Source organism: Lygodium microphyllum, chromosome 6 (genome assembly GCF_053477565.2).
Source record: "Lygodium microphyllum isolate KBCC chromosome 6, Lygodium_microphyllum_v1.1.10, whole genome shotgun sequence".
In the NCBI taxonomy this organism is placed as follows: Eukaryota; Viridiplantae; Streptophyta; class Polypodiopsida; order Schizaeales; family Lygodiaceae; genus Lygodium; species Lygodium microphyllum.
Window position 1 is genome coordinate 94,247,443 of NC_141140.1, and position 27,812 is coordinate 94,275,254.

Below are 27,812 nucleotides of genomic sequence, written 5' to 3' on the forward strand. Positions count from 1 at the left end.
CGGAATATATACATTGGATGCGGATTATTAAAATGCATCACACAAACAATGAATCACACGCAGAAATTAACACAAATGCACAACAAAAGAAATGGAGGTATATACGACTCGGATGCGCAGCAACACGACATCCACCCCCTCTAAACCTGCGCATCCTCCGGATGTGCCAACTATCCAGGATCATTCAAGTCCACAAACAGGTCAAGTCCATCTTCTGATTCTAGTAGACCTGTTTCTCCATCGGCTTCATCATCTATGTCTTCTATCTCTTCTGCTTGTCTTTCTCTTGTCTGCTCTTCTTGTGTCAATGCTTCAAGTGCATATTCTTCATCTTCTCTTCTCTTGAAAATCTTGACTCGTTTTCCAGCAATAGGCACCCTCAATGTTGTTCCATCTAATTCAGCCAGCTCATAGGTACCATTGTCAAAAACCTGCTTTACTTCATATGGTCCAAACCATCTTTGAACCATTTTTCTCATGCTACTATGCTGATTTTCTAGACTACTGTCATAGACTAGAACCCAATCTCCTTCTTTTATGGCTCTAGGCCTCAAGCGATGCCTTAAATCAAACCTGTCCTTATTTCTGAGACGGGCTGCCTTCAAACGGTCAATGGCTAGCTGCACATCTTCTGTCCTTCTCTCTAGTTGACGAATCCGAAGGGCTAACAGCTCTTCCCTTGATAAATTCCCATGCCACGGAAGAACACTCCAAGTGAGAGCACAAATTTCAGTAGGCATGACAGGTTTTTGCCCATACATCAACTCCGCAGGCATGTATCCAGTAGTCACACTATGTGTAGAGCGATCATCCCACAATGCAAAAGGTAGTAATCTCGGCCAATCTCCAATCCGACCTTTACAAGCTTTTGCCAATGCTTTAACTATTGGCGGATGTCCTCTTTCACTTTTGCCATTTCCCTCTGGATTATAGGCAGTAGTAAGAGCCAATTTAATCCCAAGCCGTGAGAAGAATTCTCTAGCTTCATCAGCATCTAGCTCTCCACGATCAGCTATAATCTTGCCTATACATCCATACCTGCAAAATATTTCTTCCAACAAGAATTTACATACTGTAGTGGTGGTCTTCGTCCGCAACGGTCTACCTTCAACATAGTTTGTAAGATCCTCCCTAGCCAAGACAAGATATCTCATCTGCCAAAGTCCCACTGGCAAAGTAACCAAGTCTACCACCCACTTGTAATGCATACATAGTGGATAAGTCGGATGCAACTCATCACGATGTCGCACTAAAGAGTAAAGCTGGCAGTCCCTGCAAGTCTCCACAAAGTGAGAAACATCTTTATACATCCCTTTCCACCAGTATCTTTCTTTGATTTTCTCATAGGTAGCCCACACACCTCTATGTCCAGCCCATGAGCTCTCATGAAACTCTCGCATAATCTGTATTTGCATCGCTACATCACAAACTACTCTCAAGGGCAAGCCTCCTCTCTTTCTTGGATGCTTCCAAAGAAAACCATCTTTCAAGAAATACCCATAAGCTTTCCTTCTGATTTTCTTGAATTCATCATCTGTCCAATCAGCTCTTCGAGTCAATGAACTTAGATATTGTCCAATTTGCAGCCACTCATCAACATAAAGTTCTTCAATAAAAGCTTCAACAGTAGATACATGACAATCATGAATAAGGACAGAAGCAGCAAACTCTGTCCCATCATCTTCTGCAAGCATTGACTCCTCATCCTCATATCTCGCTCTAGAAAGCATGTCAGCAACTGGATTATCTTTCCCTGCTATGTGTCGAAATTCTGGATTCAATGATTTGATATAGGCAATCCACCGAAGCATTGCTATATCTGGAGTCGAGCAACTAGTAATCATGCCAAGCAAAGGCAAACAATCTGTTTCCACAATAACTGAAGCTCCAATAAAATATCCTTTGTCACACTTCAGTGCAGTGACTACTCCCCACAATTCTCTTTTAATCTGCGGATATCTCCTTTGTCGCTCATTAAGAACTTTAGCTCCAAAGCGGATTGCATACCTATTTCCATCAGCATCATCCTGTCCCACAGCCCAACCTATGCCAATAGGGCTAGTATCAACTGTCAACATGATCGGCCGTCCACACTGATAATCCGCCTTGCGTAGAGTAGGAGCTGATTGCAACAGCTTCTTGAGCTTACGCATGGCTTTTGAATGCTTCTCATCCCAATGAAATTTCTGCCCCTTTCGAAGCAGCTGATAGAGAACATCTGCAATATGAGCAAAATGAGGAATCCAAATCATGTAAAATACACAAGCTCCCACAAATCTCCGCACCTCTGAAGTAGTCGAGCAATACTCTGCAATCCTGTTTATGGCATCCACCTTTGCAGGAGAAGGCTTTCTGCCATAATATCCAACCATATGCCCAACTATGATGACTTTATTAACACCAAAGACAGATTTCAGCCCTGAAAGTGTCAAATTTACCTCCTCCAATCGTGTCAATATTTGCTCACAAGCAATCAAGTGGTCAGCCACAAACTGTCTACATCCACGCAAATCAAGACTTTCATTCTTTTCTTCTTCTGCACAACCCTTAATAGCCACATCATCTAGAAAAGGCATGGTATACTGCGGAATATAGTCTCGAAGAACTCTATGCATAGCATTCATCATATGAGCAACTGAGTTTGTAGCACCTTGAGGCAAGGTACACATCCTTACAAGACCAATAGGTGTTCGCATAGTAGTAATATCCCTGCTTTCCAAGGCAAGCTGAAACTGATCATAACCTGAATACAAGTCACCTAGTGAATAGATGGCTCGTCCTGCAAAAGCCTCAGCAAATTCATCCACAACTGGACCTGTACCCACATTCCTGATTGTCACTTTGTTCACGGGCTGCATATCCTGAATAAATCTCAAAGTACCATTCTTCTTTGGTACAGTAAACCACCTGTTAGAATAGGGTGCAGAAGAGGGTTCCAAAATCCCCATTTTAATCTTCTCATTCAGCAACTCTATCAGCTTTGGCAAGTGTGCTTTAGGCACATGCATAGGACGTATATTCCATGGTACATGAGGAACAGTGAAGATGACCATAGGTGCAACCAATTCGGGACTAATGCAGCCAATTTCATGTGGAAAGAAAGCAAATGCCTTACCATGACGTCCAAGCATCTCTCTAAAACATTCTTTTTCCACTGGAAGCAAAAAATCATCATTTCCAATCTTCAATTCTGCAAGAGTTTCAGCTGTAAACTTATGTCCAATATTTGCAGGATCCCTCAACATAGGCTGCTTCATAGCTTTTTCAATCTGTTCATCACTATCAGAAGGAAGCGGGCCTGCAACCGGCTTAACCTTCTTATCAACTGTTTTATATTTTGTGTCAACCTTGGCATCATTCAAGCACTCTTTCCTTTGCTGCAATTTCTGCAAATTTTCAGCATCTTTCAACTCTGTTGGCTGAAAATTTTCAGCCTTTAGCTCTTTGGACTGCATGGGTGCAGTCTGAAACTCTGTATGCAGAAATTTTTCTGCATTCAACTCTGTTGGCTGAATGAATTCAGCCCTCGGCTCTATGGACTGCATAGATGCATCCTGAAACTCTGTATGCAGAAATTTTTCTGCATTCAACTCTGTTGGCTGAATGAATTCAGCCCTCTGCAATTCTATTAGCTGATCAAGATCAGCCATAAATTCAGTTTGCTGAGTTTTCTCAGCCTCTAACTCTGTTTGCAGCATAAAACCAGAAATTTCCTGAAACATATCCAAGGTTTGCACAGGTATGATCTTTGAACCCTTGCATACATCAGTTTTCAGCATTGCTCTCATCTCAAACAATGTATCTGCATAAGACATCCCTTCATACAATCCATCCACATGCTCTTCTGCTTGCAAAATACCTGCATTCTTCAACTCTTTCTCCTTACGACCAATGTACTGCCTGGCAGCTCTAGGCAAATCTGAAATTTTCTGATAACTCACTGAACTATCTGAAGTAAACCCAACAAAGTTATTGGAGAAAGACTGGCTGCCAGGAGGCGAGATCTCCTCTTTTCTCCGCTCCGTACCACTGGCGTCTCGCAAGACAGCGGTACCTAATGAAAATCCAACTCCTTCGCAGGTAGTGGTGCCTCACGCAAGGAGTCCCTGTTTCTCGGATGATTTACCCCAACAGTCATAAACTGAACAGCTCGCATACCATCTTTACTGCGTATCCGCGCATAAGCTGATCCGTCATCCATCACTTTTGTTTCCATTCTTGCTTCTGTAATGAAAGGCTATCCAAGAATAATCGGATAAGAGCATGAATCCTGAACAAAGCAATGATAATCCTCTTCAACATTACCAATAGAAATTCTGATACTCGGACAAGCAGCATACATATCACCAGAAGTATTATTGGCGGCTCTCATGCGCCAGCCATGCTCTGCATCCATAGGCCACTTGCCACTCTCATAAACACCTCGAGCAATAAGATTAATCTCAGAACCATGATCAACTAAAGCGATCAAGGGAATTTGTTTCTCTCCAATCCTTACTACTGTCTCAGTGGTTGCTCTAGCCCAATGACTTCGTGAAAAATGGCTGCGAGGAATGAGAATAGGGGTCTCATCATCTTCATACTGCATAGGCTGCACTATTTTCTCCAATTGCGGATTAACAGAAGCATTCTCAACCATCACTGCATCATCATGCTCTTCCCCAAGAGCTCCATGCCACAATCCCTGTAAAGCAGGTCCTTCCATCGCATGTCGTTTCCTCCGCAAAAGATCCTGCATCTGATCCTATATTTCTCTTCTAGCAATCCCAAGAGCCTCTCCAACAGTAAAAGTGACTTCACTATTCAAAATTCTTTCATGAAAAATCTTACTCATATCCGTTTGCATATCAAGGTCTGATAAGAGCTTGAATCCTGGCTCTTTTCTTGGTTGCCTCTTTTCCTTCTGCTTGTCTTCCATTGGTTGATCGGAACCTGTTTGAGTTGGAGAATTTGACATAGGTGGAGCTGTAACAGGTGGTGAAACAAAGTCAACCCCTCTAGTCTTTTTGGAGGAGCTAGGACCCTCCTCATCTCTTCTTCTCTTTTCCTCAACCATGGCATCTAAACCCTGCGTTTTAGCCATATAAGCAAAAATAGAATACCTGTCAACAGGAGAATCCCATCCTGTTTCTCCTCGGATGCTAGAGCCCACACAAGTCATAGTAGAAGTTTGAACTTTCCCTCTTCTCGCTATCTCCAAGGCAGAAGACCATAAAGCAGAGTCTCCATCAGATTTTTGCTCAAGCTGGACTCCAAAAGCTGAAGCATCTCCTCTAACACTCACATAAGCTGATCGCGCAGCCATATCATCAACAAGCTTCTTCATACCTCCCTTACCAAAGTTTGTGTCAAGAGGAGCGCCAGTCTCTGTCAGCCATATCTTCCCATCTTGTCCCCAGAACACTACATTCTTCTTACGTGCTTCCTGAAAAGCATCACAATCTCTGCAGTGTTGGTGCTCTGTACTATCACACCAAATACATCGTCGTCCTTTTCTTTGACCCTTTAATAACATCATCTACAGATAAGGGCACTGGAGCAGCAGGAACTGGTGGATTCACAACAGTTGGAGTAGGCTTAGGCAAAGAAGTTGCAGCAGGGATAGAAGAAGAAGTCTCCAAAGATTTCTCAGGAACTGATCCTGTATTTCGATGCAATCTGACTCTCCTGTGCTGCTTCTTGACAAGAGCATTCACAGCATCAATGACATGTCTCCACTCAGTCTTTAAACCTGAATCAGTAGCTTGATCTTCCAAAAGATCATCCAACTTTTCCTGTAAATCAGCATCTGCAGCTTGCAAAAATAACTCCACTTTCTGCATCTCCAAAGCTTGCTGTTCAGTCCCATCCAACTGATCATAACGGCTTTCAAACTCTCGCAGAAGAGCGGTAACAGAAAGTCCCTTATTAGGCATAGAAACCCATGCTAAAAAATTCCTGCGATTCATAAGACCTGTATCTTCCAGGAAATATTCATCTTTTAATGCCTTTTTAAATTCAGCCCAACCTGCATGTGCTTCTTGAATTTCTGCAATTCGACCTTCAAGAGCTCGAACCACGATCCGCAAGAAGTAGCGGCTCCAAACATCTTGAGAAACCCCAAAAAACTTCATCTTTTCTTCATACAAATGCAGGTAAGTTGACACTTGCTGGCCATTAAACTGCTTCATCTCCTGTTGGACAGCTTTCAAGGCATCCATAGCATCACTGTCTCGTTTTGCATGAACTTGCTGCTGCATACACATGGTAAATGACTGAAACAGGTTCTTCATGACATTATCATCTGTCATCTCTTCTTGCGAGTCTCCCATCTTGCTGATGACGTAGCACTTTCACGTCGGGTTCACCAGAAATGTTGCAGAGTTCACGCAAGGGCTGCAGAACACGGGGTTCAAGGTACAGCAATGGAAGAGACTAACAAGAAGAACTCAAATTTTTGATGTCAAAATTCACTATATTGCTTGTCAAATGAGTTACAAGAAATTCATGTTCAGAATAATCTGAAGTATCTCATAAACTGTTTACATTCAGGTGTATGTTGTCAGTTGCAGTAAGAAGGGAATTTCAGAAACTCCAAAAGAACATCTCCATAATGAGGTCAAGTCCATCATTACTTGCTGAAAAGATATCAGCAAGTCTTTACAACTACCATCTTTTGTTGATTGGATTCATGGCTAAAGGAGAGGGCAATGTCACATCTAAAAGTTCAAGACATTGGCACTTAGACTTGAAGAGCTCAGCTGGGCAGCAATCCCTGTCTTTTCTGTATGGAGAGATCACACTTGCAATTCAAATGACTCCTCTTCTCAAAAGAGCATGATCCAATGTGCATGCTAGTATACTTTTTCCTGATCCACTTAGAAGTGCCTTCCTTCTGATTAAGACATCAGCTGTGCTGCCAATTCAGTTGGCTTAAGACACCTTCCATAGCAGCGCAAGCAGCAACATTTTTGTTTTCTCTCCTTCTACCAAAGTGACTGAATGAAGACATGCACTGCAGCCAGGATGGTCTAGTCGTGGGACTTCTTGTAGGGATGGAGAAGCCGTATGTGCGGGGAAGAGCTCGAGGACGCCAACTCTTTATGTGCTCCCTTTGATGCAAAAATTTAAAAGCAATGCTATAGGAAACCGAACAGATTTTGTGCATCAATAAACCCCTGCGTCAGTTAGAGTTCTTTTCAATTCCGAAAAGCAAGACCTCTCGTTAATCCAGTCTGTTGGATCTATGATTAGTTCGTGTAAATACCGAGCCTGTTCAGTAAAACTTCACAGCTCTGATCACAACCTCGTGTAGAGTGGGACAAAGGTCAGTTGCTGCTTTATATTTTACACAAGCTTCCTCCAAAAGCTGGACTTTCCCAGTCCCTGAATAATTAGCACCAATGTTGTCTGCACTTTCCTGGAGAACTAAAGCCCAATTGTAAAGGGCATCATAATCTTGAGGATTCCTCTGTACTGCGTTAGCACACCTTTTTGCAGCAAACGCAAGAATTCTCTGCCGAGAGTGTACTTCATCTCCAAATGCAAATGGTAGTGGAGGTGGAGGAGGAAGGACCAACGAGATTGGTCTGGCTGTGGTTCGCATCAAAGATAGTCTCTGCAACGGTGTTTCTGTCTTCTTCAAGAGCCTGTATTTCAGGCTCAGAATTCATGCTCTGTGCACCATTCTCCTTAGAGGAAACTGCTGAGTCAGGGCTATGGGTCTTCGGATGCTCATTCTCATGCACCGAATCCGCTGAGGCTGACGGAGGCACCTGGATCGACAGGTCGCCGAACTCAGCTGCCATGATGTCTCCGAGGTTTCCATCCGTGAAAGACAGCGCCTGAGTTCCTGGCGATGGAGGAATGTGAGAGTACTGCTGGGAGATCTCGTGCAGCTCGTTGTTTCTCCTCTCCTATTCCTGTCTAGGTCTTTCTTCCTGTGGTCACAGAAACAGCAGCGATCTGCCCTTGCACTCGCCTTCCTCCGATTCAAGCTATCGAGTTCGACCAAGATACTATGGTGGGCATTGGAGTGGGACTGGCTAGAATTGCATTTGGAATCAATATCCCTGTCTTCTCGTGAAGGTGGCTATGGCGGCTCCCTATGGGCTCAGCGGTATAGGGGCTGTGTCTACATCATGAACGGCTCTCAACTCCTGCTCCCTCCATAATCCAAAAGCATGTCCATCAAAAGCCTTCTCCTTTCATGCATAGATGCAGGGTATTCAATATGCTCTCTCTTGTGCCCATTAAGCCCCCCTCGATTAACCTGTGACTCCTTCTTCTATCGCCTTAATCTCTACTTCTTCCTTCCCCTCCTATCCTCTGTTTTTGCATATTACTCCCGCACTCTGTTCCTCCCGCCTCACTCCTCCGCAAGGCTTCAGCACAAGGTTCCAGATTTAGAGCTCTCACCCCCCCAATTAGCATTGCCCCCCCTCCTTCATCTTCCACGTCTCCTCTTTTCCAGCAGCATCCTCCAAATTAGTCGATCGTCCTCCTCTTTTTTCCCCATACTTTTCGCTGACTCCTTCAATATAGCTTGATTAAAAAAAACCCAATGAATATAATTATATCCATCTTTGAGCCTTTCTTCTGTGGAGCATCATTTGTCTTTAGTGCCTTAAATACCAAAGACTCTTTAGCAGAAATTTGAGGCATTGCTACCTCTAGTTTCTTTACACCAACAGGAGATCTACGCACAAACCTTGGTTTCGGTCTTAAGAACTGGGTGACAAAATGCTCTCTCGGTGCTTCACTAGTGCTGTCAAACCCCATTGAAGGATTCTTGAGAGTCCTTGAGAGATGGTTCAGACCTTGCTTATTGATGACTGAAGAAGCCGCTAAGCCTGAGTTTTTGCATCCTTTATTATGCACCTTTACTCAGCTTCCTTTGATTCCACAATTCCTTGCACTTTTCTTAGAGATCATCATTGAAATTATCAGCTTGATAATGTCCTTTGGCATCAGTTTTTCATATTTTTCTAATACACATACATCATGCATCCAAACAGGAACACACACACATACTAGCGGAATATATACATTGGATGCGGATTATTAAAATGCATCACACAAACAATGAATCACACGCAGAAATTAACACAAATGCACAACAAAAGAAATGGAGGTGTATACGACTCGGATGCGCAGCAACACGACAACGTCCTCCTCCATATGACTAGTTTTCTTGAGTTTGCTGCATATTCTGATTTCTATCACGGCCTCCAGATCGGCCCCCTCTATCTCTTCTAGCATTTGAGTAGAAGACAACTTCTTTTGAAGTTCCTCCTGAAGAAGATGCACCACCATTTCTCTGCTCCTCAGAAATTAGAAGAGCAATCGACTCCTCAAAATCAGGAAATCTTTCACGGACGAAAATCGATGTTCAAAACTGTGCATAATCCTTTTCTAGACCATTCAAGATCACAGAAACTAAATCATCATCTTTCACTGGCGACCCAATGGAAGCAAGTGCATTTGCAATCTTCTTCACCTTCATGTGGTAGTCATTGATGCTCATACTTTCTCTTTGCACATTGTGCAACTCTTGCTTGAGTTGCATTTTCCTGGCTTGCATATTTGTGCTATACATTTTTGACAAAGTATCCCATGCCTCCTTTGGCATACTTGCATCCTGAATATGCACAATCATAGAGTCTGAAATGCTGATAGACAGCCAGTACATAACTTTCCTGGCTCTCTCATGCCATCCTTTAAATGCCTGCATTTGCTGTTGATTGGGAACATCAGGAAGAACTGGTTCTTCTTCATTTCTTGCAACGAATTCCCAATATCCTTTTCCCATAAGGAAATTCGTCATTCTAAACTTCCATGCTTGGAAGTTGTTCTTGTCAAGCTTTTCAGTGAACAATCTGTGAAAGAGAATCAGATGCCATTACAGAACACTGCAAAAAGCACAGCTTCAGCCTCACAAGGGCAAATCTGCAAAACTGACGAAAGTGGTATTTGACCACACAGTCACTTCCTAGTGACGATTTTGCATCAACAAGCAACAAGGATGATTCTGTAACTCCCAATGTCTCTGCGCATAGGCATACGATGCAATTTCTACAGTAACTTTTCACCGACCTGTAGAACAGTGGTCGCACAGCAAAAAACAGGGCATTTTTCTGAGTACGTGCGAAAAACTTCTGCCTCCAAAACAGGCACCGAAATGGCCTCGAATAAAAAAAACAGGGCAACCCAGGGCTAAAGCCCTATCCCGCAACATATACTGCCCTCTTGCTGCACCGCGAAGGGTCTCTCAATCTGAGACGATGCACTCTTGCACTTTCCGGCTGTGCTACCTGTACAGACCTACTCCCAAACGCAAAAAATGAAAGCAACACTGGTCCTCTTACCAGAACACCGCAAACTTGGTTTGCTTTCTTGAGCTCCTTACCACGAACCAGGCTCTGATACCATGTCAAGATTGTGGGAGAGAAGGAAGGAGTCTCACTTGTAGCTTTCTTGCTTGCACAATGGGGGAATACACACATAGGTGGAGGCTGAAAACAGTTTTCCTCTTCTTAATTGTGTAAGCCAAAAAGAACTATAGTACAAAGAAATAGAAGAACCCTATATATGAGTCTCAAACCAAACTCAACTAACTAAGGTGGCATATTAACTGAGCCATGAACTAAAGTAGATAAGGATAGCTGTCATCTAGTTATTATTCATGGGCGGTGTACCAACCGCATCTGCAGCTAACAAGTCAGTGACATAAATGCACAACGGTCACCCTGGCATATCACGAGTGGAGCTCGATATCTCAACAAATACTTGTTGGTACAACTCTCTCATGTGAGCTATCACCCTTCTCCCCTCATCATTCATGATCACAGTACAAGTTCTCTCATCCACAAGGTATTCGTACCTTACTGGGGTATGTCTAAGGTGCACCCTTCCTCAACTATGACCATGTACCTAGGCATAACTAAGAGATCCATGTATATCTAGTGTACTTGTGGTGTGGTATCTCTCGGAGTAGCATCCATAGGGGTGTCACCTACTACGGACGACTGAGAAAAACCAAGAATCATAGGAGTAGACATCCCTATAACTGTGACAAACCTTGGAGATGATAAGTGTCCGCTAGACCGATAAGACGGGCACACTGCATTGGTGCCTCCACAATACCCACCTGAGCCACCCTCTCTGAAATCGATATGAGAGCAAGGAGTAGCAAACAGCTGTGGGGTCAGAACATCTACATCTCCATAGCACCTCCCAGAACTACTCCCTCCTCCGATCAAGTGAGGCATTTTTGCGCCTCCCTCCGGGGCTAGTCCAGAACATCAACTCCGCCTTCTAGAGATCGAAGCATCAAAGTATACTAAGATAGAGTACTTAGTCCAGACAATGATTGAGAGGACTCCTGGTCTGCCATATTTCTAAATCGAGTCATCTAATCCGGAGATATACATATGAAGATCTCCTACAGCTCCTCATTTGTCATCCCTCAACTAATCCTGCTCACTGGATATTATCAAAGATTACTCACATAGTCAGAAAACAATGTTAGTATAATCAATATAAAGATTTAGGTAAAGCATAACAATATAACTTTGCAAAAAAGTATGTTTGTTAAAACACATATACTAAAGTATCCCTAAAAGTAAATTATCAACAAATTGAGCAAGCGGACGCAAATACGACTGGGCCTACGGCTTCATGTCAAGATCTTGGCATAGCTCGGTGTACACTCGAAGGTTTATATATAGGTCTCCACAAAAAGAGGAATCCACTTCATTCTCAAAAAATTATTGGTTTCCTATCTCTTCATTTACATTACCCGTGCATGTCTCCTTCACACACTCCAAGCTCGAGAAAGTTACTATATGTAAATCCTCTACATCACGTGCATTCAAAGCCTATTTATAAATATCCTTATCTGTGAAATTTTCTTGAATAAAGTAGAGCACTTTTCTATTCAATCTGTACATAATCCCTTTACATTATACCCTTCTATATGTAAAAAATGTATAAAAATGTATTTTAAAAATATTTTATTTTGAATCCACGTGATGCACACATATATACATGAGTAACTTACCCGAGGCTCCAAGCCCTCCTCACCCTCCACTCCCACAACATCGACCCCTCTACCTGCATACTCTTCTTGTCCACCACTAGGAACATTGCTTTCATCATATGCTCGTACGCACTGAGATGTTGATGGCACAACATACCACCATTAAGGTTACCAAGGATTTGAATAGAAGATTACATGTTTAATACCATATATAAGTATATCGTAAAGAGTGAATTAATATTTATGATTATTTCATATCGTGAAAAATTTAACAAAAAAAGTCATGCATCTATTCATAATGATTCAGCAAGACAAATGTATCGCATAGATCATTCAATCTTTTCTCGAAATCTACATCTAAAAATCGAGATGGACCTCATCGAGAACAATTACCCCAATTGCTTTCAATACCACTTTAAACCAATGTACATCAAATATGATCATGAAGAAGCTACATAATCAACTAAGCTAACACTTTGCAAGTTGCCAAAATACTCTATCTTATCCACTATAGTATTTAGATCTGTGGATCATTGTCGCTCTCTTTCTCGAAATCAAAATTATTGCCCATGTGACCACACCACACTGTAGATTTTGTCTTGTATACCAAAACAACTAGGTTAACTATTGTGTATAAAATCTAGATATGATAATAAAAAAAGCATGATGTCACCTTTAGACTATATTTCCTTGAGAATTTACACTCCTCCCTAGAGACCTTTATCTCTTCACACAAAGCTACAATCAAAGCTTTATGTAGCCACCTCACATATATAAACCACAGCATCTCCTCCATGCCCTCTAGATATTGAACCAATCGATGGAGTGTAGTACTGCACTGAAATTATGATCATGCTCCCTCTCTTTCTCTTCTAGCCTGCTCGTATCTACCAAGCCACTTCTCCATGGATGCATAATACATCATTTAAAAAAATTCACTTTCATCTCCATGGCACTATCCATCCTCTTTTCTATCCCATTTCCAATCACCACATCTCCTGTCAGTCTATCATCATCCTTCAATGTCCATAGCATAATGTTGTATGAATCCACTGTCAGGTTACCACTCCAAAATATGTACTAATGCCTCCAACACTAGCCAACCTTCAACCATGCTGCCTTCTGGACAAGCTCATCATTATATAAAGCCCTTCATGGTTTTCATGAACCGCTCCAAGAAAAACATCCATGGAGTATAGACAAGTCTCACAATCTCCACTTCATCCATGAGAGATCCATGAGATATATACTAGGAGGTGAGTTTGTATTGTGAGCATGCTCCTAGGCATATACTTCTCAAATAGAAAAATTGCCTCCATTGCTCTCCGCCTTGCGAATTCAATAGAGGATACCTTAATATCCTTCTATGAGATCCATTGCACTAAATTTGACAACTTGTAAATCACGGAACATATTTCTGGAGTGGGACACCCTGCAATTGTGATTGATAGTATAAACTTGCATAAATTTAAAGCATTACAAATATCGAATTAACACAAAATAGTGATATATTGATTGTACTTACTATCAAAGCCGAGACAAAACCTAGTATATCTTACATTAATCATGAGATTTAAGTCTTATTAGGTGGTCATCTTTAGAAAAAGTAAACCTAAGGGAATGTATCATACTCATGGGGTGTGGATAGACATTAGGATAAATATAGACTCTCTTTATTTCCGCTTAAAGAGTGAATAAACAAATATAGGCTTAACTAATGAGAGAGTTGGGATTCTAGATTCATGTAACATGAATCTTCTAGCCATATCTTGGTCCAAATCTTCCCTTGATAATAAAATAAGGGAAAATGTGGAGAATACAATGCTGACACTTCTTGAAAGTTTGTGACTCGAATTTTCATTTTCTTATTTTTTTATGTTTGACTTTTCATTTCTCCCCTTTTCAGTTTCCCCCTTTTTCTTAGGCGGAACTCAAAATTATCATATCTCTTTCCTCGCTTCTTCTTTTCTAACGAAATCTTATAGTCTCATTGTTACTTGCCTATCTGTAACCCTATGAAATTTCATTTCCTCTATACAAACACGGAGTGAGTTTCACAAGTTTTATGAGAGCAGAGCTTGTTCTACCAAAGCCCTAAGATTTTCTTCACAAAACTTTACAGGTATATTGTTCTCTTCCATGGATGTTCTATGGTAAAGTTTTATCTCGTTTGGACAAAATCTGTACAAGTTATGTGCATTCTCTTACATGTAATTTATTTTGTTTTGGTACTCTAGGAGTCTCTTACAGTTAATAACAATGATATTTTGAATACTCAACTTCTTCTTCAACATCTTACGATTTCTTTGTAAACAAAGTTACAAGTATGTTGTCTTGTTTTTTTGCTACATAGTTAAATTTTATCTCGTTTGGACAAAATGTATGCAATCTATATGCGTATTGAGCTTTTCTTTGTTTTTTTTACTCCAAGAGTCTCCGAGGATGGAGAACAATGATTTTTTTAAAACTCAACGTCTTCAACATCTTTGGGCTTCCTTACAAAGAGAGCCACAGGTATATTGTCACTTTTTTCTATTGCTCCATGGTTAAGTTTCAACTCATTTGGACAAAGCCTATGTAGTTTATATGTATGCTTTGACCCAATATTTCTTTTGTTTTTGTACTCTAGGACTTTGTTAGTGAAGTAACAATGGTCTTGTTATAAGTCATCTTCTTATTCAACATCTCTAGGCTTCTTTGTGAAAAGAATTATAGGTGCAATTTTTTTAAAAAATTGCTCCAGTTAAATTTTATTTCATTTGAAAAGAACATTTACATATTATACATATGCTGATAGGTAACTTTTCTATTTGGTTATTTTAGATGTCTTCACACAGAGAAAAAACATTAGTAACATACTTGGAGTGGAGGTCTTCATATAGGAAAGATAGTTGCGGTAATTGGATTTGTGATAAGTATTGTAAGTTGAATTGGATTTTATTACACCCAAGTAGTCAAGGGAGTTTCAAGGTCAAGTGTAAGGATGTTGCAAACCCTAGCAAACATTGGAAAGGTAGAATTCTAGAGTTCAAAAAAGTGTTTAATGGAACAAGTAAAGTAACAGAAGTGTTGATCCAACTTGTTTATAGGCACAAATAAATCTCTGTATACGACAAGAACTACATTGCAAATTATAAACAAAACAGTAAGTTTTTAAATTTTATCATTATTTATTCTTTTGCATCAAAGTTTTTTAAAAAAATATTTGTAGTGTTCCAATTCAATCTTGTTTTACTAACAACTCTATATCCATCAACTTTGCATGAATGGCAGAATGTGGAATGTTTGAGCGACAAGATACATGTTTGGCATGAAGATATAGGTTCTTTGATCTATGATAATAACTCTGCAAGTCAACTTGCAACTCAAAATATCTTTCTTTATAATTCATTGTATGCAGTAGTAGAAAGCCAGAGATTGCAGCATGTCCCATTGTCGCCACTATCTAGTGGTGGTGAATGGTTGATTGGTAGCTTGGCGTTGTTAGGAGCACATAAGTTCAATATAAATCTAACATCAATAGTGCTATGAAACCCACCACATGATCTGAAGATGTGAATATTAGTTGGTTTATTCCATTCTCATTGTTTGCACATTTGTTTGGTTCATCTGATGTTTTAAAGAAGACAAAGATTAGTCATCAATGCAAGTGTCCATCCGAGAAATGGATGAGTCAGCTATTGGGTGAGTCTTAGCAAGTCAAAAGAACACATTTTGATGAGAAGATTGAGTACAAGGTCAAGCAATATGATCTCACATTCAGGTAAATCTTTTTTACTACTTTGAATGCCTTGATTTAATTGACATAGGTCTTGCTTAGATGAATTGTTATGTTAGTCGCATTTACTTACCATTATTTTTGTTTTTATTACAAGTATTTCATTGCTAGACAAACTTTGCGCATTTGCTTTCGATATAGAAGATAGTGACTTTTGTGAGGGGAGTGGATCAACTTGGATCAAGATACCCGAGATGAGACACATACATTTCTCATAGATGTTGTTATCTTGTGGAATGGTCATAACCATTTTGTGGTCAGTATAGAGAGCCATTGGTCCTTTTTTTTTTGAGACAAGAAATCCAATTAATGTCCAATGAGCCCCTCTGCAACTTCTATTTCAAGTTAGATAATAGAAAAGTTAAGATTCAGAAAGTGAGCAATCCATGATATGTAAACAATGTGCTTCTCCACATATCCTTTTGAGATAGTGGAATCCTTGTAATTTTTTTAAATAAAGAATCAATATAAAAATTTTTAAACTTCTGAGTACTTTTAATTTAGATAATCTTAGTTTACTGTGATCCAAGCGTGCGATAATACATACTGTAATTAGTCAATCGTGCTGGTTAAAATCATAATTAAATTGCAAGCTGGAGTTCTATAATCTATGCAATATTTTCTTTGCATAATGATATATTGTAGCTCATCTCTTCTACTCATTTCTTAAATTTAAATATTAAATGGAATTCAAGGGATTCTAAAGGTCTTTTAGATTTCTTTTCTTTAAAAAATTCTATATTTTCTCTAGTTGGACTTGAATATACTCAGCAATCCAAGTATATTCCACTACAAGGATTTGGGCCATTAGCGACGCCGATTAGCGACGGCGGATAGCGGCGTCGCTATTGGCATCACTATTTGCGTCGCTAATAGCGTCGCTATTTGCATCGCATTTGCGACGCAAATAGCGACGGGCCGCAGGGAAAAAACGTGGCCGAAACTCGAGCGCGATTTTCATTTCTTTTGCTTCATTGAGAGTTTTGAGAGCGAGAGCGAGGAAGAGAGCGACCGTCGTGAGAGAAGAAGAGGAAGAAGACTTGCCGCCGCCGCCGTTGTTCGCGAAGGAGAGGAGGAGCCTTCATCGCAAAGAGAAGCCGCCCCACGCTCGCCATATCTCATTGGTGAGTCTCCCTCTCTCTTTCTTTTGCTTGTTCAAGGTTTAAATCACTCTCTTTTGCTTGTTTAGGAGAGGAAATGAAAGAGAAAGAGAGGGAGAGGGAGAGAGAGGGAGAGGGAGAGGGAGAGGGAGAGGGAGAGGGAGAGGGAGAGAAAGAGAGGGAGAGTGCATTCTCTCTCCCTCTCCCTTTTGCTTGTTTAATGTTTAAATCACTTTCTTTTTTGCTTGTTTAGGAGAGGAAACGAGAGAGTAAGAGAGAAAGAGAGGGAGAGGGAGAGGGAGAGGGAGGAAATGAGAGAGGGAGAGAAAGAGAAAGAGAGGGAGAGGGAGGGAGAGTGCATTCTCTCTCTCCCTCTCCCTTTTGCTTGTTTAATGTTTAAATCGCTTTCTTTTTTGCTTGTTTAGGAGAGGAAATGAGAGAGAAAGAGAGGGAGAGGGAGAGGGAGGGGAAGGAAATGAGAGAGGGAGAGAAAGAGAAAAAGAGGGAGAGTGCATTGTCTCTCTCCCTCTCCCTTTTGCTTGTTTAATGTTTAAATCACTTTATTTTTTGCTTGTTTAGGAAATGAGAGAGAAAGAGAGATAGAGAGGGAGAGAAAGAGAAAGAGAGGGAGAGGGAGAGAAAGAGAAAGAGAGGGAGAGGGAGAGGGAGGGGAAGGAAATGAGAGAGGGAGAGAAAGAGAACGAGAGGGAGAGGGAGAGGGTCTGAGAGAGAGAGTGCATTCTCTCTCTCACGACGGGTTTGGTTGTTTGTTGTTTGAATCACTTTCTTTTTTGCTTGTTTAGGAGAGGAAATGAGAGAGAAAGAGAGCGAGAGGGAGAGAGAGGGAGAGAAAGAGAGGGAGAGGGAGGGGAAGAAAATTTAAGATAATAGACTTATCGATAATGGTATGCAATGTGCTTTGCCATGGGCCACGTACATTGATGACTCTTTAAGATGGCTTAAAAATGGTCAATTCCTTCATAATGTCCAAGTAGGGGATCTAATTGTGATATGCATAATTCATTGTTTTTGTATTAACTTTATAGGTATAACAAATTAGAAATCATGCCAACTAGTCAATGGAAGGACTAAAAGAAAATGATACCCTAGCTAATGGTCATTACGGTACTTCATCAAAATGAACCCAAAAGTATTGTTATAGAAGAAGAAACCCTTAAATTGAGTATAGGATATTTTCTCTCAGGTCTTATGACTATGAGCAGAATTGATTGAAATAAATTTTATTACTATGGCGCGCATTAAATTCAATACGCGATCCTAGGACAAAAAAACCACATTTCTAAGATGTTTTTTGTTGAGACTGATTTATTATTAGACTAAGAGATCCTCAATGATGCTCAAAATGGATTACTTATACTCAAAGCCGAGATATAACAAATAATTATCTACCGGGACAAACAAAACCTTGAGCATGATACAAGGCCGAGATATAACATCGAAAAATCTCTCAACTACTATATACAATGCAAGATTTATGGTCAACTTGCAACTTGACGTATATCTCCATAAAGCTATCCATTTAAGCCTCGTTTGTTGTAATGTAGATAAGATGGAAAACGAAGAAGGTCTTATTGTTCAAGACCGCGAGACGTATCTTAATCAGTGTATCCCATGTCCTTGCTCTCAATGCAAGTTGGCAATTAGACGAAAACGCCGATTGTCTATAGAACACGTACGATGATTTGGCGAGTTTCAATCTGAGATCATTGATCAGGCGATTGCGGATTTTCAACAAACGGTAATTTGAAGTTAATATTAATCATGCATTGTACTCTCAAGCTAATTGAAAACCATACACAATAAGATTGGGTCTTGTTGGCAAATTTTCTATCCAGGGTGATGTCTCGACCCAAGGGGGAGTGCACCCTTTGCAGCCAATTAGAAGAGTTCGTGGACGTGCGATGGATGGATTGCAGGAGCCAATCGACCACTCGCAAGGCCCATATATACCGTCAATGCCAGAGGAGACAGACAACCTTCCCGACCTACCTACAATCTTGGAGCCTGAGATGGAGGCAATGATCGATGCATTGATTCCCATGGATGTTGAGACATCTGACCCGCTTAGAGAGGAAGCATCCATACCATTATATGATGGGTGTCGAGTATCTCGGTTGAAGATGTTGCTTGCACTCTTAAGTGTGCAAGCAAAATACAGTTGGAGCGATACGAGTGTGACTGAGTTATTCAGGTACCTTGCACATAGGCTTCATTGATTTTTTTTTTAACAGTATTACTGCAAAAATTTGTGTTTTTTCAAGGTGTTTTATGATTTTTTTCAGGTTATTGAAATATCATATATTACCACCTGCAAATACCATGCCTGAGTCTCGTGATGATGCACGACATGTTTTACGGAAGCTTGGCATGGACTACAATAACATCCATGCATGTATCAACTACTGCATATTGTTTCGAGATGAATACGAGACTATGGAGACATGTCCAAAGTGTGGTGCTCACAGGTATCGATAGGACTTGCAAGGGCAAACCATCCCTCAAAAAGTTCTCAGACACTTTCCGCTCATCCCCGCATAAACCACATGTTTCCCACGTCTCCCATGGCAAGCTTGACAACGTGGCATGCGCAGAATAGGTCCACGGATGGAGTTCAACGAATATCAGCGGATTCGCGCGCATGGAGCCACATTGACTCTACCTTCCCAGGCTTTGCACGAGAGCCAAGGAATCTTCGGCTCGGTCTCGCCATGGATGGTGTGAACCCATTCGGTCTGCGCTCGACTTCTTACAGTGTGTGGCCTATAGTGCTTGTCAACTACAACATCCCTCCATGGCTTTCTACGAAGAAAGGACATCTCATCCTTAGCTTGCTCGTCCCGAGCCGCTACAAAGTAAAAAATATGGACGTGTATCTTCGTCCATTAGTCGATGAGCTTAAGATTTTGTGGGAGGAGGGGGTTACTGTGCAAGATATAAGCAGGCGCGATGGTCGGCGGTCAGCCAACATTCGAGCCATTCTCATGTGGACGATGCATGACTTTCCAGGATTGGGAGAGTGCTCAGGTGAGCAGACCTTTGTTCTCGCTGGTAATATCTATATTTTATTTCATTCAATCAAGTATTCACTAGGTCGTGGCTCGCCTTACAGATTTGGTTACCTCAGGTTATCATGCATGTCCATTGTGTGGGCCACAGTTAGACTCCCGAAGGTCACGAACCATGAAGAAGATGGTATATCAAGGACACGCCGCTTTCTTGCCGGAGGATCATGAACTCAAGGAAGGTTTTCTTGGACGACCTCTAGCACGTTTGAACGTTGCAAGCTGGTATGAGCTGAAAATGGTAAACCCGGAATCACATCCAAATGGAATGCAATGGTTCTCAGTTTTCTACGAGTTGCCATATTGGACCCACTTACAGGTCAACCACTTGTTGGATCCCATGCATATTTTCAAGAATGTGGGCAGCTTGCTATGGGACCACATCACAGGAAAGAGAGACACTATAGGGTCACGAATGGATTTAAAGGAGGTAGGTAAGATGGAGGCGCTTTGGCCGTAGTCGAGTGCTGAAGGGGGAGTGCAGCTTCCTCGTGCTCCCTGGGTTTTGTCTACCAAAGAAGAGCGCATTGTGAAGCAAGTAATCAAGTCTATCCGCACTCCGACGGGTATGATGCGTTCTCTCAGGTCCGCATTTTCTAAAGATGACCAAATGTCTGGGCTAAAATCCCATGATTGGCATAAGATATGTCAGGTTTGTGAACAGAATGGATTTTAATTAGCATGGACATTTTGCAATTTGAAAAGTGGCCATTATTCATAATTCTTTCTCATTTGTGGCAGTTTGTCCTACCGATCGCGATCACAGGATGCCTTACTCCAAAAATTCGCGGGGCCATTTACAAGTTGTCGACTTTGGTGCAATGGATCTCACAGAAAGAGATTAAGATGTTCTCTATTGAATCCGCAAGGCGGGGAGTAGTTGAGACCATCTGTCTCTTTGAGAAATACCTGCCCACTAGCATGCTCACGATACAAGTTGACCTTCTTGTGCATCTTGTGGACGAAGTGGAGATTGCTGGACCTGTCCATATGCGATGGATGTTCTTCCTGGAGCGCTTCATGAAAACCCTGAAAGGCTTTGTGTGACAACGAGCTTGTCCAGAAGGTAGCATGGCGGAAGGTTGGTTGGTGTCAGAGACGTTAGTGCATATCTCACAATGGCTACCAACGATGGAACCAGACAATGAAATGCTATGGACGCTGAAGGACGATGATAGGCTGACTGGAGATGTGGTGGTTGGAAATGGGGTAGAAAAAATAATGGATGCCTCAATGGAAGAGAAGGTGAATCGCTTTTGTATGTTGCAACATGCCTCCATGGAGACGTGGCTTGCCAAGTACCAGATTGCAAGGCAAGATTGTGAGGAAGCGCGAGCTGAATTCCGACGCAGTACGCGTCACTGACCGATTCGATATCCCGAAGGCATGGAGGAGATGCCGCGGTTTATGTCAACACGATGGTTGCATGGAGCCTTGACCGCAGCATCCAGCGAAGGGACAGAGGTCTCAATGGAGGAGTGGGAGTTCTCGAGGGGATGTAGTCCAAAGGTAATGAGGGGTTTAGAATGTGTCGTATCTAAATTTGCTTGCTACATCTAATTTGAGTGTTTCAATATACATTACAAAATATATAGTGCAGCGTGGTCGCGCGGACGGCATTTTCGCGTGGAGCGTATTGACAAAATGCGCTCCACAATGGACTGTGGTGTCATGGCAAGGTTTGAGCAAGAGAGCCGGTGACGAGCAACGGATCCGAACACGGTTGTGGATGAGCTGGAGTATTTTGGGAACTTGCAAAGTATTATTACGGTGGATTACTGTAGCTTCTCCATGATACTATTCGATGTGCAGTGGTTCAAAGTGATACTTGGAGGAGCTGGAGCAACAGTTCGACGAGGTCCATCTGGATTTCTCGAAATAGATTCCAAAAAAAAATGGACGGATTTGCGCGACACCTTTGTGTTGCCGGCCCATTGTGAACATGTGCAAAGAGTCATTTGCTTGCTAATTGTAATACGACATGGTTTATGTCACAATGGTTTGAACTCGCTTTGTAAGTGTTTGTGAACATGTAATCTTCTATCCAAACCCCCGACAACCTCGATGGTGGTATGTTATACCTTCAACTCCTCGAGGTGCGAGAGTATATGATCAAAGCGATATTCCAGGCATAGATGAAGAAAATATGCAAATAGAGGGGTCGATATTACAAGGGGTGGAGGCCACTGCAAGCTTGGAGCCCGCATCGGCTAACAATGATGGAAATACAGAAGTCCTAGAATTTTTTGAGAACGAGGCAGACTCGTTCTTTTGTGGTGACATGTCTATCGACCTTCCAGTGTATGCAAAGTTGTGTCAGGAGATTAACATGGGACCATAGAATACTTCATTCTTGGAGAATTGTATTACTCAATTCGTTGATTAGATCTTCCATAAAGGTACATAAGATATGCATTTTAAGAGGGATTTTTCAAAAATGATTTATATTACTGTGGTTTGTATAGTTTAAATTGATTATTCTAACATCATTTTTTATCTATGCAGGTGACATTTTCAGGATGAGTCGAGGGATGAGCGATGAGGAGTTTTAGGACATGATGGCACGCATGTCTCTAGATCAGCTCGCGAGTTTCAGAGAGATGGCAGACCAGGAGCTGTCTTGTTCTTCGTCAGGGCACTCTGCTAGATCTGCTTCAGCGCGATCAGATGCTTCAGCTTCGAGCAGACGATCTCGACGCTCACGACTTGGGCCAGAGGGAGGGACTGCAGGAGGATCAGGGGGGTGCTGCTGTGGAGACATAGACGTGGTGTCTCCATCTCGTCGTTCAGCTGGAGCTGCGTTACCTCCAGGATTTGTCACACATGTGGGGACGTCTACTCTAGTTACTCCGGCTTTTGCGCAGCCGTCAGCAGGCGGCACGCCTTTTGATGGCACTCCTTTTGGTGGCACCCCTTTGAGTGGCACTTCGGGAGAGGGTACCCCCGTCGGTACACCGGATGTACAGGGGTCTCCTGGATATGCCCAGGAGCGTGGACGGAGATGGGAGAGGGCCCATCTTAGGCAGACTCCTAGGGGTTATGGATACCTAGTGGATAGTAGGTCAAGAGCCATCATCATGTAACGTGTCCCCTAGTATCATCTGGGACACGTCTTAGCAGTCCATCGGAAAGGATGTCTAGAAAGCTCCACCCGACACTCCCATGGAATGTTACAGGTTTTGCGAACTAGTTCTTCCCGCGTCTGCCACGTAGCGGTAGTATCCTGGCCGTTTCCACTTAGGATCGATCGGAATTAGGGTTTTCCTAATGGGTCACTAGCTAATAGCAACTAGCGTCAGACCCGAGCGAACTACTTTACGCAGAAACGCCAGGTCCGAAGCGGATTCACGCTGCACTTGGTTCAAGGAGAATGGGAAACGAGAGGGATGCAAAGCTCAACCTCTCTACCATAAGGCATAGTCCCATTCCGTTCCCCTAAAACAGCGTAGATCGAGTAAGACGTAATTCTAGGTCATCGTTCTCGTTATTCTTTTTGATGATGATGATCATTCCGCTGTTCCTCGAGATTTTTGAGAAAAGTTTCCGGCTAACCGGGACCACCCAACCGTAGGACAGACCCATGGCCCATCCTCCGCACTTTCCTTGGTTTGTTTTAGTTATGTAATTATCTAACACATTAATTTGACATATAACAATCAGCTTCTTTAATTAATCTTGTTTAAGCACTGGTTCCTTCACATAATCTTATCACGTGACATATAAAAACAATATCAAGCAAGTTCTTTTAACCTCTCATCATTTTTTTTTTTGAATTACAAGAAGTTCCGCCCGTAGGCTTGTCCATAATCTGCCCGGAGGCTAACAAGTAATCTCCAGGGATCACTATTCCAAGCTTCCGCCCATCAACTAGTATGCGGGCCTCGGGATCCAATCCCGAGTCGCGTTAGCCTCTTGTGCAGGACCCGGAAGGCGAGGGATTTACGGCCAGAGCCCCCCCTGGCACCCAAGCGTCCTCCTGCTCCAAGTAGAACTCAACGGAGAGACCTCTCGCGGCGGGTTCGGTCCACGTTCCCGGCGCAGACAAACAACCCCCTTGGTTAGGGTCAGGCAGGCAGTCGGGGGTAACTGAAGCTGCCTCTCCCTTTAGGCTTTTAACCTGAAGTATAGGTACTTATTTAATTTGTAATTCATAAATCAAACAGAGCCCTAAAATCTCTAGCAAGCACAAACATTTCCATTAACCAACCCAGTTGTATGGCAAACTGCTAAAGAAGTGTTCTTTCCTTTTTGAGTATATCAGCAGCAGGTATGTGAAGTCCACATTGGAGTATGGACTACTTTATGAGACTGGGGTTCAGATACAGTTGCATGGATATACTGGTGCTGATTGGGCTGGTAGTATTTCTGATAGACGATCTACCAGTGGATATGTGTTCTCTTTTGGGAGTGTTGCAGTCACTTGGAGTAGCAAGAAACAGCCTATAGTTGCCTTGTCGAGCACAGAGGTTGAGTATAGAGGTGCAACAATGGCTGCATGTGAGGTAGCTTGGTTGCATAAGCTACTTTATGATATGCATCAGCCTACAAATGGGCCAGTTGTCATTTATTGTGACAACATGAGTAGTATACACTTGGCAAATAACCCAATCTATCATGCTAGAAAAAAGCACATTGAGGTGCATTATCACTATGTGCGAGAGAGAGTTTTACTAGGTCTTATTGATCTAGTTTATGTCAGCACAGAGGATCAGGTAGCTGACATATTCACGAAGGCATTGGGCGCAGAGAAGCTGCGCAAGTTTAGAGACATGCTTGGTGTGCAGGAATTGGGATTGAGCTCGAGGGGGAGTGTTGAGATATCGAGCTCCACTCGTGATATGCCAGGGTGACCGTTGTACATTTATGTCACCGACTTGTCAGTTGTTTGCAGATGCGGTTGGTACACTGCCCATGAATAATAGCTAGATGACAGCTATCCTTATCTACTCTAGTTCGTGGCTCAGTTAGTATGCCACCTTAGTTAGTTGAGTTTGGTTTTGAGACCCATATATAGGGTTCTTCTATTTCTATGTACTAGAGTTCTTTTGGCTTACACAACTAAGAAGAGGAAAACTGTTTTCAGCCTCCACCTTTGTGTGTATTCCCCCATTGTGCAAGCAAGAAAGCTACAAGTGAGACTCCTTCCTTTCTCCCACAATCTTGACACTTGCATGGCAAAGCCTTCTTGCCCTTAGGCAAGGAAACCAAATCCCAAGTCTCATTCTTATGCAAGGAGTCTATCTCAGACTGCATAGCCCTCTCCCAAGAGTGACTGTCACCCTTGCGCATAGCCTCATCATAAGTGAAAGGATCTCCTACATCTGTAACCAAGACATAATGCATCGAGGGCTGAAATCTATCAGGTGGATGTCTGTCTATAGCAGACCGTCTCACGGTAAGCTCTACTGCATGTGCAGCTGTCTGACCATGAGTATCTACTACAGATGTAGGCTGTCCAACTGGCTGTGCGGGAGCCCTCGGCTCCTCCTAAAACATGACCCAGTGGATCTCAACAACTTTCTCAGGCTGCCTATGCATCTTGTCTTCATGGAAGACTACATCATGACTGTGGATGACTTTCCGCACCTACGGATCCTAGAGATGGTAACCCATCTCGCCTGCATCCCCATAACCAAGGAAAATGCATTTGACACTCTTGGGATTTAGCTTATTTCTCTTGTTCTTGGGCTCATATCCAAAGACACAAAGATGCGTTTAAGAGGGAGGTTTTCCAATCCATACCTCCTCTGCAACCTGAAGTCCAAACCACTAGAAGGTGATATGTTTATGAAATGCACAACTGTACTAACTACCTTAGCCCAAAAGCTCTATGGTAGGCCTGCATGGCTAAGCATACTGCGTACATGCTCCTGGATGGTTCTATTCATCCGCTCAGCCAAACCATTCTGGGGGTGTAGGGGGCGGTCAACTGATGCTTAATACCCCTTTCATCACATAACTGCTCGAAAGCATGTGAGACATACTCATCCCCATTATCTGTCCTTAGGCATTTTAGCCTATACCCAGACTGGCTCACAACCAAGGCAAGCCATCTTTGAAACACAGCCAAGACATCGGATTTCAGCTTAATGGGATAAGCCCAAACTTTCCGTGAAAAATCATCTATGAAAGTAACAAAATACTTTGCACCACCCATAGACTGAGAAGGCATGGGCCCACAGACATCCGAATGTACCAATGCCAAGGGCTCAATTATGCGTGGTCTACCAGACTTCTTATGTGTAGACCTAGTATGCCTGCCATAAAGACAATGCTCAAATGAATCAAAATATGCATAATCAAGGGGCGGTAAGTATTGCAAACTAGAAAGCATTTTCATTCCCTTCAAAGAGATATGGCCCGAACGGGCATGCCAAAGAGATACATGTGGGATATAGAACCCACAGACAAAACATGATCAAGGGAAAAAGTAGACACAATCAAGGGATAGAGACTGCCAGCCTTGACACCTCTCACAATCACAAGTCTACAACGAGTGATCTTCCATAGAGAGTCTCCAAAAGATACATGATAACCTGTGTCATCAAGCTGTCTAGCTGACATGAGGCTGTGTGTCAAAGCATCAACATCCTTAGGCTGCATAACATTGATCTCTTCAATTTTAACACTGGACTTTGCAGGCACTATGCTGCAATCAGAAGACTTATCCTACACTTTGTCTTTCCCCTTAGCTTTGTGCCTTTCATTGCGCAGTTCATGGCATTGTGGCCTAATATGGCTCTTTTTTCCACAATGGTGACAAGTAACATCTGCATTCCTGCCACCGGATTTGCTACATGACTTCCCACGAGACTTGGACCGAGATTTTTGAGAATCCCGTCCACGGCCACTGCACTGCCATGCCTTCCATATCCATCATTCCTACCTCTAACCATCATAGCATGCGACACACGAGAGGCATCCAAATTCTTACGGTTAACCTCTTCCTACAGAAGAGCACTCTCAACATCAGATAATTTCAAGGTAGGAGTAGAGGCACAAAATGCAGTGCGGAATACATCCCATGACTCATTACGAGTACCAACCAAGAAAAGAGGAGTGACATCCTCTGCAAAAGTGATGTCCTGCGAAGTCAAGTTCTTGAGTATAGCATGGAACTGGCTCAAGTGAGCAGACATATTCACATTCTCCTTCATGCATAGATCCATAAGCTGCTTCAACCAATACATCTAACTTGCTGGACTTTTCTTGTCATAAAGATTCTTGATTTTATCCCACAACTTCCATGCACTCTGTTCTTCCTCAAATACATTGTAATGAACCTGTTCTGTGAGAAATAATACAACAGTGGACTTGCATAACTCATCAAGCTCAAACCATTCCGCATCTGGCATAGTTGCAGGGAGCTACCCGCTGAACCTCAATGGTTTGATCTGTGATTTTGCACCAACACTTGTCAAATCTGGCTCTTCCAATAAGAGTAATTCATACCATCAAGCTTAGTGATGTTGAAAATAGCATGATCAGTGGATAAACTCACCATAATGCAAGCTGGAAGACTGCAGACAGTTCAATACTGCTTGCTGTTTACTACAGAAAATGACAAAAAAATCACCAAAATCAAGAGAAAATAGCGAGAAATGTGTAATCAAAGCTGCTGCCCACCAAGTACTAGTGAAAGCACATCATTTCAGAATCTTTTAGCATGAAAAATCCATGTCAGTACAGAGTTATATGCTTATAGCCCAAGAGTATTCAGCATGCATTTACTATTATAAACTATGTATTTCCAGCCCCACAATCAGGCCAAAATCATAGCATTACATGTAGCATCAATCCCCTAATCAATCAGGATGCAATAGGCATCAAAC